The sequence below is a fragment of the Moschus berezovskii genome, chromosome 9, assembly GCF_049115385.1.
Source record: "Moschus berezovskii isolate FMDL1 chromosome 9, NW_MosBer_1.0, whole genome shotgun sequence".
In the NCBI taxonomy this organism is placed as follows: domain Eukaryota; kingdom Metazoa; phylum Chordata; class Mammalia; order Artiodactyla; family Moschidae; genus Moschus; species Moschus berezovskii.
The window spans coordinates 101,121,871-101,133,516 of NC_142468.1; the positions used below are offsets into that span (position 1 = coordinate 101,121,871).

Genomic DNA, 11,646 nt, shown 5'->3' on the forward strand with positions numbered 1-11,646 from the left:
AGGAGACTGAGACGGACGGCATATTCCGGGAGAGAGAAACCGAAACCTGAGCTCTGCTCTCCGCCAGAGTCTGTAATTCTCACACGCGATCTGCAGGTAATAGACAGCTCACATTTCTTTGTGATGCCTTTTTCACTTTCCTCTAACCCTATGTTGTAGTTTCTCCATATGGAAATGTAAAGTAGAATAGCTTCCTCATTATGGAAACTGGTTAGATTCTCAATTATGTAACATTGCCTCTGGTATTAGAACTGGTCTGATTAAATGCTAGATTTTATGAGTTTCATCTATAAAATATAGGTAAACATATTTAAACAAAATAATATCTCTCTTAAATGAATATGTTATCTATATCACAAAACCACATGGGCCAAGAATAAACTGTGAATGACAACTTTATTTTATATCTTATTACATATTCAAGTCAGATATACCAGATTTCCTGACCCTGAGTATGATACAGAAGAAAAATCAAGGACTAAGAGCAGTTTTCTATTAAAGTAACTTGAACAGCCACATTTTCTTTAGGCTGCTCTTTTGATTTTAGGCAGGAGAAATCAAAAACAGTTCACTTACCTATTTAAAAATAAGAAAAAAGAATTTTAAAAATCATTCATTTAAAATATGGACAATTAGATACAGAAACAGATTGAGAGAATAGAGAAAGAAAACTGTGCGCGCGCGTGCACACACACCCTTAGAGCACGATTTTCACTTCGCAACAAGAAGAAAACATCCAGAGCACAAAGCAGAGCGGATAAAAGGAACATGAAGACAGTGTGATTGATGGAGTGAGGTAGCTTTGATAGGATTGTCCTGAGTGGGCTCCTCTCATGGATCTCCTGCTTATGAAGATTGAGGTTTTTCCCCATACAAAAGGTGTTGCTTTGCTTTTGTGTTTTTAACAAACTGGAGAAACCAGTCTTTACATTTTTTTAAACATTTTCCCTGTCTAAAGGAATGGTTTTCCTGTTTAGTTACTATTAGGGCAAGACATTGACTGAAATGACAAATGTTGAATGAGCATCCCTAATATGCCTTGCCTTGTGGGCTATAGTCTATGGGGTTGCAAACAGCCAGACACGACTGAGAGACTAAACAACAAAAAATATGTCTTGAACACTATCCTAGATTCTGGGAATACATCAGTGAGCAAAATGATGTCCTCTTACATTCAAGCGATTAAGATAGAAAATACATGCTAAGTATTAAAATACAATGCCAGATAGTGATATGTGTTTTGTAGAAAACCAAAGCAGAACTGGGAAACAGAATAGTAAAGATGGGCTAAATCAAGGAAGGTTTTCTGGGTGGTAAAGAATCTGCCAAGGCAGGAGATGCAAGAGACACTGTTTGATCCCTGGGTCAGGAATATCCCCTGAAGTAGGACATGGCAATCCACTCCAGTATTCTTGCCTGGAAGATTCCACAGACAGAGGAGCCTGGTGGGCTACAATCCATGGTGTCACAAAGAGTCAGATGTGATTGAGCCTTCACACATGTAAATTTAAGAAAGGCCTCTCTGTCTCTGATTTTTCCAGATACCTGAACAAAAGAACAAGTTAAAGCATATGAATATTGCAAAGAGGAATAAAGGACATTCCAGACCTTGATACTGGCCACACGTGGCATGGGCAAGTATCAGTGTGTCTGGAGTGGGGTCAGTAGAGGGAAAGGTGCTAAGAAATGAGGGTCTGGAGTTAGGTCTCGTTGGCCTTACAGATTGTGGAAAGAGCTTTAGACTTTCTTGTAAGTATGTTTGAAAGATCGAGAGCAACTAGTTGACATGATCAGATTTTTTCAAAACTATATTTTGAACAGGAGGCCTAGAGGACTTGTTGATGGTTTGGATGTGGAATATTGAGAAAGGTGGTAAGGATGTGGCCAAAGTCTGTGACCTGAGCAACTGAATAAATGGAGGTGATCTGGCAAAGAACTAAGGATCAGCCAGTTTGTGGTGAGAAAAATCAAGTTTTGTCATAAGCTTCTTGATTTGGTTACCTTCAATAGCAAATGGAGTAAGAAATTGGGTAGATAAATCCAGGTTGCAGAAGAGACTTCACAGTTAGGTAGAGAAAATGTGGCTTCATTTTACATGAGTAGTTTTTATGTCAAAGGGCTATCTGTCACATCGCTTACAGAGAGAGCATAATTACAAAAGGAAAAATATTAAGAACTAGGTCCTAAAAAAACGTTTATAGGTCAAGGCAACCAGAAGGAACTCTAACATAGAAGTCTCGAATAAAAGAAATAGAGAATAATGAGAATGAATAGTCCATGAACAATTCTCCAATTAATGTAATTCAAAACTCAAAAGTGCTTTAATGACATATACCACTGTAGTTATTTCTGTTCTATATGGCAAAATATATATTGAGAGTACCATCATAGGGTACTTTCCCAGCATATGATAAATTTCAACTGGCCACTGAAGCTTGTTTCCTCTACTTAAGATTCAGTTCAGTTCAGTCGCTTAGTCGTGTCCAACTCTTTGCAACCCCATGAATCACAGCACGCCAGGCCTCCCTGTCCATCACCAACTCCCGGAGTTCACTCAAACTCATGTCCATCGAGTCGGTGATGCCATCCAGCCATCTCATTCTCTGTCATCCCCTTCTCCTCCTGCCCCCAATCCCTCCCAGCATCAGGGTCTTTTCCAGTGAGTCAACTCTTCGCATGAGGTGGCCAAAGTATTGGAGCTTCAGCGTTAGCATCAGTCCTTCCAATGAACACCCAGGACTGATCTCCTTTCGAATGGACTGGTTGGATCTCCTTGCAGTCCAAGGGACTCTCAAGAGTCTTCTCCAACACCACAGTTCAAAAGCATCAATTCTTTGGCGATCAGCTTTCTTCACAGTTCAACTCTCACATCCATACATGACCACGGGAAAAACCATAGCCTTTACTAGACAGACCTTGGTTGGCAAAGCAATGTCTCTGCTTTTTAATATGCTATCTAGGTTGGTCATAGCTTTCTTTCCAAGGAGTAAGCGTCTTTTAATTTCATGGCTGCAATCAGCATCCGCAGTGATTTTGGAGCCCCCCAAAATAAAGTCTGACACTGTTTCCCCATCTATGTCCCATGAAGTGATGGGACCAGATGCCATGATCTTAGTTTTCTGAATGTTGAGTTTTAAGGCACCTTTTTCACTCTCCTCTTTCACTTTCATCAAGAGGCTTTTTAGTTCCCCTTCACTTTCTGCCATAAAGGTGGTGTCATCTGCATATCTGAGGTTATTGATATTTCTCCCGGCAATCTTGATTCCAGCTTGTGCTTCTTCCAGCCCCGCGTTCCTCATGATGTACTCTGCATATAAGTTAAATAAGCAGGGTGACAATATACAACCTTATCATACTCCTTTTCCTATTTGGAACCAGTCTGTTGTTCCATGTCCAGTTCTAACTGTTGCTTCCTGACCTTAAATTTCAGTTAAAAGAGAATTATATTAGTTTGCAGTGTGACCCTCCTTCATGCATACCGAGTTCATTTTTTAATGTTTATTTTGGCTGAAAATACATGAAGCTTACTCTTCTTCTGAATTTTTTTTTTTATTACAAAGAGGACCAAGTTAAAAGTGAAGATTATTTTGAGAATTGTGCATATGTCACTAAACCCTGAGAGAAATTAACAATGCAAATTTTGGAATTTTTTTCATGGAGATTTTTAAAAATCAGAGAGAATGCAGATACCACAGTTGGGCTTGCTGTAAGCATTTTCCTTACTTCTATATCCAAAATTTCCAATAGTACAGAAACTCGATCTAAAGTATACATATTATTAGTAAATTTACAGTAATAAACTCTTAATTTATAACTATGAATTCTTATAATGTTTTCTTCCATTTACACACATCATGAACTATTATTATTATTTAAAACTCCATGTTTGTGCATGCTAAGTCACTTCAGTCACGTCCGACTCTTTGTGACCCTATAGACTATAACCCGCCAGGCTTTTCTTTCCATGGGAATTCTCTAGGCGAGAATACTGGAGTGGGTTGCCATGCCCTCTTCCAGGGGATCTTCTTGACATATTACACCTCCTGCATTGGCAGCCGGGTTTTTTACCACTAGAACCACCTGACTCAATGGATATGAGTTTGAGCAAACTTAGAGATAGTGAAGGACAGGGAAGCCTGGTATGCTGCAGTACACGGGGTCACAAAGAGTTGTGCACGACTTAGCAACTGAACAACAATGAAAACGCCATGTGTCCTTATATAGGTTTGGCCCAGATGGTTGTCTCTGAACCAGGTTGAAAGCCTCTGAATGGCAAGGACTATCTATTTTGGTTTATGTAGTGCTGAGGACATTACACAGAGGCAGATGTTCAATGGACCATGATGGGCATGGTAATCATGAAGATAAACCTGTAATAAGCAAGTGAAGTGAAGTGAAAGTCACTCAATCGTGTCCGACTCTTTGTGACCCCAAGGACGAGACAGTCCATGGAATTCTCCAGGCCAGAATACTGGAGTGGGTAGCCTTTCCCTTCTCCAGGGGATCTTCCCAACCCAGGGATCGAACCCAGGTCTTCTGCATTGCAAGCAGATTCTTTACCAATTGAGCCACAAGGGAAGCCCTGTAATAAGCAAACGACCTCCAAATTCCCTCTTTCTTCCCAGTATCACACTGGGGCAAAGAATGCTGGAAATCTTTAAGCAATCTAAAATGATGCTGCTTATTGAATTGTAAAGAAGTTCAGATAACATTTTAATGAGAAAACTTATGTAAAATAATTTGTATCATCGTAATGTCTTGTTGTTACAGTTTTCTGGAGAAAAAAAAAAATTAAAAAACCCAGAAGGAAATAATCACTCTGACCCTGTGAGTGAATTCATTCTCCTTGGATTCCCTTGTACCTGGGAGGTTCAGATCTTCCTCTTCTCACTCTTCTCGGTGATCTATGCATTGACACTAACTGGCAATTTGTGCATTATCTGTGCAGTGTGGTGGGACCACCATCTCCACACCCCCATGTACATCCTCCTGGCCAATTTTTCCATCCTGGAGATGTGGTATGTCACTTCTACTGTCCCCAATATGCTAGCCAACTTTCTCTCTGAGACCAAGACCATCTCCTTCTCTGGCTGCTTCCTCCAATTCTACTTCTTCTTCTCCATGGGCACCACTGAGACCTTCATATTGTTTGCCATGGCCTTTGACAGGTGTCTTGCCATCTGCAGGCCGCTTCACTACCCCACTGTCATGACAGTGCAACGCTGCATCAGAATGGGAGCCTGCTGCTGGGTCTGTGGCTTTTCCTGTTTTCTCCTCCCAGTTTATCTCATCTCCCAGCTTTCTTTTTGTGGCCCCAATACTATCGATCACTTCCTATGTGACCCAGGACCCCTTATGAAGTTGTCTTGCATGCCAACTCCTGGCACTGAGATTATCTGTGCCACCTTTAACTCAGTCCTAATTTTTTCCACTTTCCTGTTCGTTATCAGCTCCTACACCCTGGTGATCAGAGCTGTGCTTAGAGTCCCCTCAGCAGAAGGCCGGCAGAAGGCTTTCTCTACTTGTGGTTCCCATCTGGCTGTTCTATGGCTCCATCATGGTGATGTATGTGAGCACAATGGCAAGCAATCCAGCAGGGATTCAGAAAATTGTGACCTTATTTTATTCTGTGATGACTCCACTTTTCAATCCCCTGATCTACAGCCTCCAGAATAAGGAAATAAAGGAGGCCCTGAGAAAACTGTTTAGGAATGTGATATTTGGTCAAATAAAGCCTCTCAAGAACTAGAATCTATATATATGTAGGACATATAGGAATATAAACATATCAGAGGTGAATGGTTTTAATAAATTTGAGAGAAAAGTGTTTCCTATATTCCCCAGAATATTTTAGGTTGCATTTCAGTGAAGCAAATAACAAATAAGATGGCACCAGAATTTAAATAAATCATTTGTATTAGGCTGTATTGTATTAGTGGTCCCGTGTGTACCGTATGGAAACTGGAAAATGCCATTCTCTTGTATTTTTCCAGGAAAAAAAGCATATATAACCCAGATGTCAACTGCTCAGTTTCTAAGTCAACTTCTGAATTTGCAAATTTAAGTTTAAACAACAATTGGAACCAGACATGGAACAACAGAATGGTTCCAAATTGGAAAAGGAGTATGTCAAGGCATATATTGTCACCCTGTTTATTAAACTTATATGCAGAGTACATCATGCAAAATGCCAGGCTGGATGAATCACAAGCCGAAATCAAGATTGCCAGGAGAAATACCAATAACCTCAGATATGCAGATGACACCACCCTTAAGCAGAAAGTGAAGAACTAAAGAGCCTCTTGATGAAAGACGAGAGTGAAAAAGCTGGCTTAAAACCCAACTTTCATAAAACTAGGATCATGGCATCCGGTCCTATCACTTCATGGCAAATAGATGGGGAGACAATGGAAACAGTGACAGACTTTATTTTCTTGGGCTCCAAAATCACTGTGGATGGTGACTGCAACCAGGAAATCAAAAGACTCTTGCTCCTTGGAAGAAAAGCTATGACAAACCTAGACAGCACATTAAAAAGCAGGGACATTACTTTGCCAACAAAGTTCCATCTAGAAAGCTATGGTTTTTCCAGTGGTCATATATGGATGTGAGTGTTGGACCATAAAGAAAGCTGAGGACCAAAAACTGATGCTTTTGAACTGTGGTGTTGGAGAAGACTCTTGAGAGTCCCTTGGACTACAAGGAGATCAAACCAGTCAATCCTAAAGGACATCAGTCCTGAATATTCATTGGAAGGACTGATTCTGAAGCTGAAACTCCAATCCTTTGGCCATCTGATGCGAAGAACTGACTCATTGGAAAAGACCCCGATGCTGGGAAAGATTGAAGGCAGGAGAAGAAGGGAATGACAGAGGATGGTATGACTGGATGGCATTACTAATTCAATGGACATGAGTTTGAGTAAACTCTGGGAGTTGGTGATGAGCAGGGAAGCCTGGCATGCTGCAGTCCATGGAGTTGCCAAGAGTCAGACATGACTGACTGACTGAACTGAACTGAACTGAACCCAGATGTCAACTGCTCAGTTTCTATCTTTTGCAAATTTAAGTAGATTTGTCTCTGACCCCTAACTGTATAGTGATTAGATGTCTAGAGTCCCCATCACTATTTCCCTACGCACACGCACCATACAACCACTATTTTCCTAGATACACACTACGCAAGAGGTTCATGTGTGCTTCTCTCCTCTCACTCCTAGTCTGCCTGCTATCTTGTTTTGATCACATCAATCTGAGTGTGAGACTCATCCCCATCAACATTTTATCCAAAATCAAACTCATTTAAGCTTTTTGGGGGTTAATAAACCTGACTACAGGATGGAGTTAGGAAGTAAGAGGAAGGATCTTCGTGCTAACTCACAGTCAAGTTCCCATGTTATACTGCTGCTATCTCTGTCTCTTCCTTCCTCATCCTCTCCCCATCACCCACAAGAGTGACCAGAACACCTTTCCTTTCATATTCAGAACAATTTTGTCTATATGTATGCTCTTTGGAGTTTGAGCTTCTTCCCCAGATAAGCTTGTCAAAAGACTTTTTCTTAGCAAAGTCAATTATTGAACACCATTTGGTGAAAATAGCTTTCTCCAACTCCTTAGTTTTGGGATTGTTTTAAAATCATATAACTTGATATATTACATCTTTATTTTAGTACCACCTGGGAGCACTCAATACAAAATAATAAATGTACTTAAACAGAATACAAGTGAGACCTGGAAACAAGATTCCCTGGAAAAAATTAATAAGGCCACAATAATTCATATTTTAAGTACTTTAAGATTTTTTAAAGTGCTTTTCCCCTGTGTATATAAGAATGAAGATCAATCATGCAGCAAGGACAGTGTGTGAAAGTCTGAGGACAGAAATAAGATAGTTTAGCCAATGTCTGAAATGAGGTACATTGCTGCTGCTGCTGCTGCTGCTAAGTCACTTCAGTCGTGTCCGACTCTGTGTGACCCCATAGACGGAAGCCCACCAGGCTCCCCCATCCCTGGGATTCTCCAGGCAAGAACACTGGAGTGGGATGCCATTTCCTTCTCCAATGTGTAAAAGTGAAAAGTGAAAGTGAAGTCGCTCAGTCGTGTCCGACCCTTAGCGACCCCATGGACTGCAGCCTACCAGGCTCCTCCATCCATGGGATTTTCCAGGCAAGAGTACTGGAGTGGCTTCAGTTCAGTTCAGTTCAGTCGCTCAGTTGTGTCCGACTCTCCGCGACCCCATGAATCACAGCACGCCAGGCCTCCCTGTCCATCACCAACTCCCGGAGTTCACTCAAACTCATGTCCACAGAGTCGGTGATGGCATCCAGCCATCTCATTCTCCGTCGTCCCCTTCTCCTCCTGCTCCCAACCTTTCCCAGCATCAGAGTCTTTTCCAGTGAGTCAACTCGTCGCATGAGGTGGCCAAAGTATTGCAGTTTCAGCTTTAGCATCAGTCCCTCTCTGCAGTTAATTTTCAAAATGGCCTGGAATTGTCACATTGCATCTTAGTAAATAAATTTCATTCTTAGTGACACAATCTTATCTACTAGTAAAATTGTAGCCAGTTCCATAGAAGCACAAAAAGACCAGATTCACTAATATATCTTCATTTTAGCTATGCAAGGGAGGTAAAATCAGGATCTAAGTGAGGTGATAATATGACTTAATTTAAAGTTTGGGTGCAGGGCCTCAGGTTAGTCTCTGAAGCCCTTTGCATAAATTATAAAATCACAAAGCAGCAGCCCCTTAGCTACAAGTCTTGACCAAAGGTGTTTTAGGCACCCCTTCCTCAGGGGGTCTCCCACACACATCAGGGTGCACACTTCTACTCCCTGGGCACAGGCTGAGTGACAGCCCCCACTCCCGCTCTCAGACAGGCTCCCTTATGCCAGGAACAACCTGCAGAGCCTTACAGTACCCCTTAGTAGTGGAGAGAAGAAGTAAGCCACATGAAGCCTTCCCCACCTTCTCTCATTAAAAATACTGGAAAAAGGGAAGGCAAGTGTTTAAGCCTCCAATTCTCCCAAAAGAAAGAGGAAGAAGATAGGGATTAAAACATAGCACATCATACTCATCAATTAGCTCTTGAATTAAAACTCAGAAATTTACTCTCATCCCAAAACTTATTTTTCTGCCTATTTTTCTTTATCAAACACTAAAAAATATTTGATGTGAATTTTCATAAAAATAATTTCAAAAATGATTAAAATCAGAAAAAATTCTTTAAAATGGTGGCCTCCTGCAAAGTAAATATACAAAAGATAATAATCAAGAGGAAAATACAATAATAGAAAATGTCTTTCATAATATCAAAAAAATGCAGTACAACTCTAAATAAATACATCAAAAATCAGTAAAGTGTATAAAAAGAAAACTGCAAATACTTGGCTCTAAACAGGGAAAAAATGAATAGATAGAGATAGCTACCATTTTTCTGAATGTAACAAATAAATGTTGTAAATCTGTTGTTTCATTCCACATAATTTTATTAGTTTAATGAAAATAAAATAATGATAATAACATCAAAATCTTACATATCCAAATGTTCAGTAATTGGAGAACAAGTGAATTATAATACAGTTAAATTATAGGATATCATATAGATATGTTATGTTAACAATATAAAGCTAAATTTAAATTTTTATTCCAAAATAGAGTGGACTTACATAATTGTTTCCACACATATTTTGTAATTAAGAAATTAAAAGAAGGAATTTTATAGAAAATTCTATAGTTGCATTCTTTAACAAAATTATAGGAGATTGCACTCATCTCACACACTAGTAAAGTCATGCTCAAAATTCTCCAAGTCAGGCTTCAGCAATATGTGAACCGTGAACTTCCAGATGTTCAAGCAGGTTTTAGAAAAGGCAGAGGAACCAGAGATCAAATTGCCAACATCCTCTGGATCATGGAGAAAGCAAGAGAGTTCCAGAAAAACATCTAAATCTGCTTCATTGACTATGCCAAAGCCTTTGACTGTGTGGATCACAATAAACTGTGGGAACATTCTGAAAGAGATGGGAATACCAGACCACCTGACCTGCTTCTTGAGAAACCTGTATGCAGGTCAGGAAGCAACAGTTAGAACTGTACATGGAACAACAGACTGGTTCCAAATAGGAAAAGGAGTGCGTCAAGGTTGTATATTGTCACCCTGCTTATTTAACTTATATGCAGAGTACATCATGAGGAACCCTGGACTGGAAGAAGCCCAGGCTGGAATCAAGATTGCCAGGAGAAATATCAATAACCTCAGATATGCATAAGACACCACCTTCATGGCAGAAAGTGAAGAAGAACTAAAAAGCCTCTTGATGAATGTGAAAGAGGAGAGTGAAAAGGTTGACTTGAAGCTCAACATTCAGAAAACAAAGATCATGGCATCTGATCCTATCACTTCATGGGAAATAGATGGGGAAACAGTGGAAACAGTGTCAGACTTTATTTTTGGGGGCTCCAAAATCACTGCGGATGCTGATTGCAGCCATGAAATTAAAAGACGCTTACTCCTTGGAAGGAACGTTATGATCAATCTAGATAGCATATTAAAAAGCAGAGACATTACTTTGCCAACCAAGGTCCGTCTAGTCAAGGCAATGGTTTTTTCCGTGGTCATGTATGGATGTGAGAGTTGGACTGTGAAGAAAGCTGATCGCCGAAGAATTGATGCTTTTGAACTGTGGTGCTGGAGAAGACTCTTGAGAATCCCTTGGACTGCAAGGAGATCCAACCAATCCATTCTAAAGGAGATCAATCCTGGGTGTTCATTGGAAGGACTGATGCTAAAGCTGTAGCTCCAATACTTTGGCCACCTCATGCGATGAGTTGACTCACTGGAAAAGAGTCTGCTGCTAGGAAGGATTGGGGGCGGGAGGAGAAGGGGACGACAGAGAATGAGATGGCTGGATGGCATCACCGACTCGATGGACACGAGTTTGAGTGAACTCCGGGAGTTGGTGATGGACAGGGAGGCCTGGCGTGCTGTGATTCATGGGGTCGCAAAGAGTCGGACACGACTGAGCGACTGAACTGAACTGAAATGAACTGAACTGATAGGAGATTTTGTTCTGCTTCCTGAAGTGTTTTACAAATTTATTATGATAAGCTTGCTGTTCATTTTTCTTACCAAAATCTTTTTAAAGTTAATTCAAAAGTCTCAAGCCAACAATGTTAAAGAAGGCTTAATCTTTATGTCTAAATTGACAACATCCATTGGATAATAGAAAAAGCAAGAGAATTCCAGAACAATATCTACATCTGCTTAATTGACTATTCTAAAGCCTTTCACTGTGTGGATCACAGCAAACTTTGGAAAATTCTTCAAGAGATGGGAATACCAGACCACCTTACCTGCCTCCTGAGAAACCTGTATGCAGGTCAAGAAGCAACAGTTAGAACCGAACATGGAACAAAGGACTGGTTCAAAATTGGCAAAGGAGTATGTCAAGGCTGCATATTGTCACCCTGCTTATTTAATTTATATGCAGAGTGCATAATATGAAATATTGGGCTGGATGAAGCATAAGCTGAAATCAAGATTGCCGGGAGAAATATCAATAACCTCAGATATGCAGATGACACCACTCTTCTAGCAGAAAGCGAAGAGGAACTAAAAAGCCTCTTGACGGACCTTTGTTGGCAAAGT

General features: G+C 40.4%; 1 pseudogene; it reads left to right on the plus strand.

The window, feature by feature from the left end:
• The first annotated feature begins 4,977 nt into the window (after positions 1–4,977).
• On the plus strand, positions 4,978–5,615 carry LOC148776699 (olfactory receptor 11H6-like; annotated as a pseudogene).
• Positions 5,616–11,646: the final 6,031 nt, after the last annotated feature.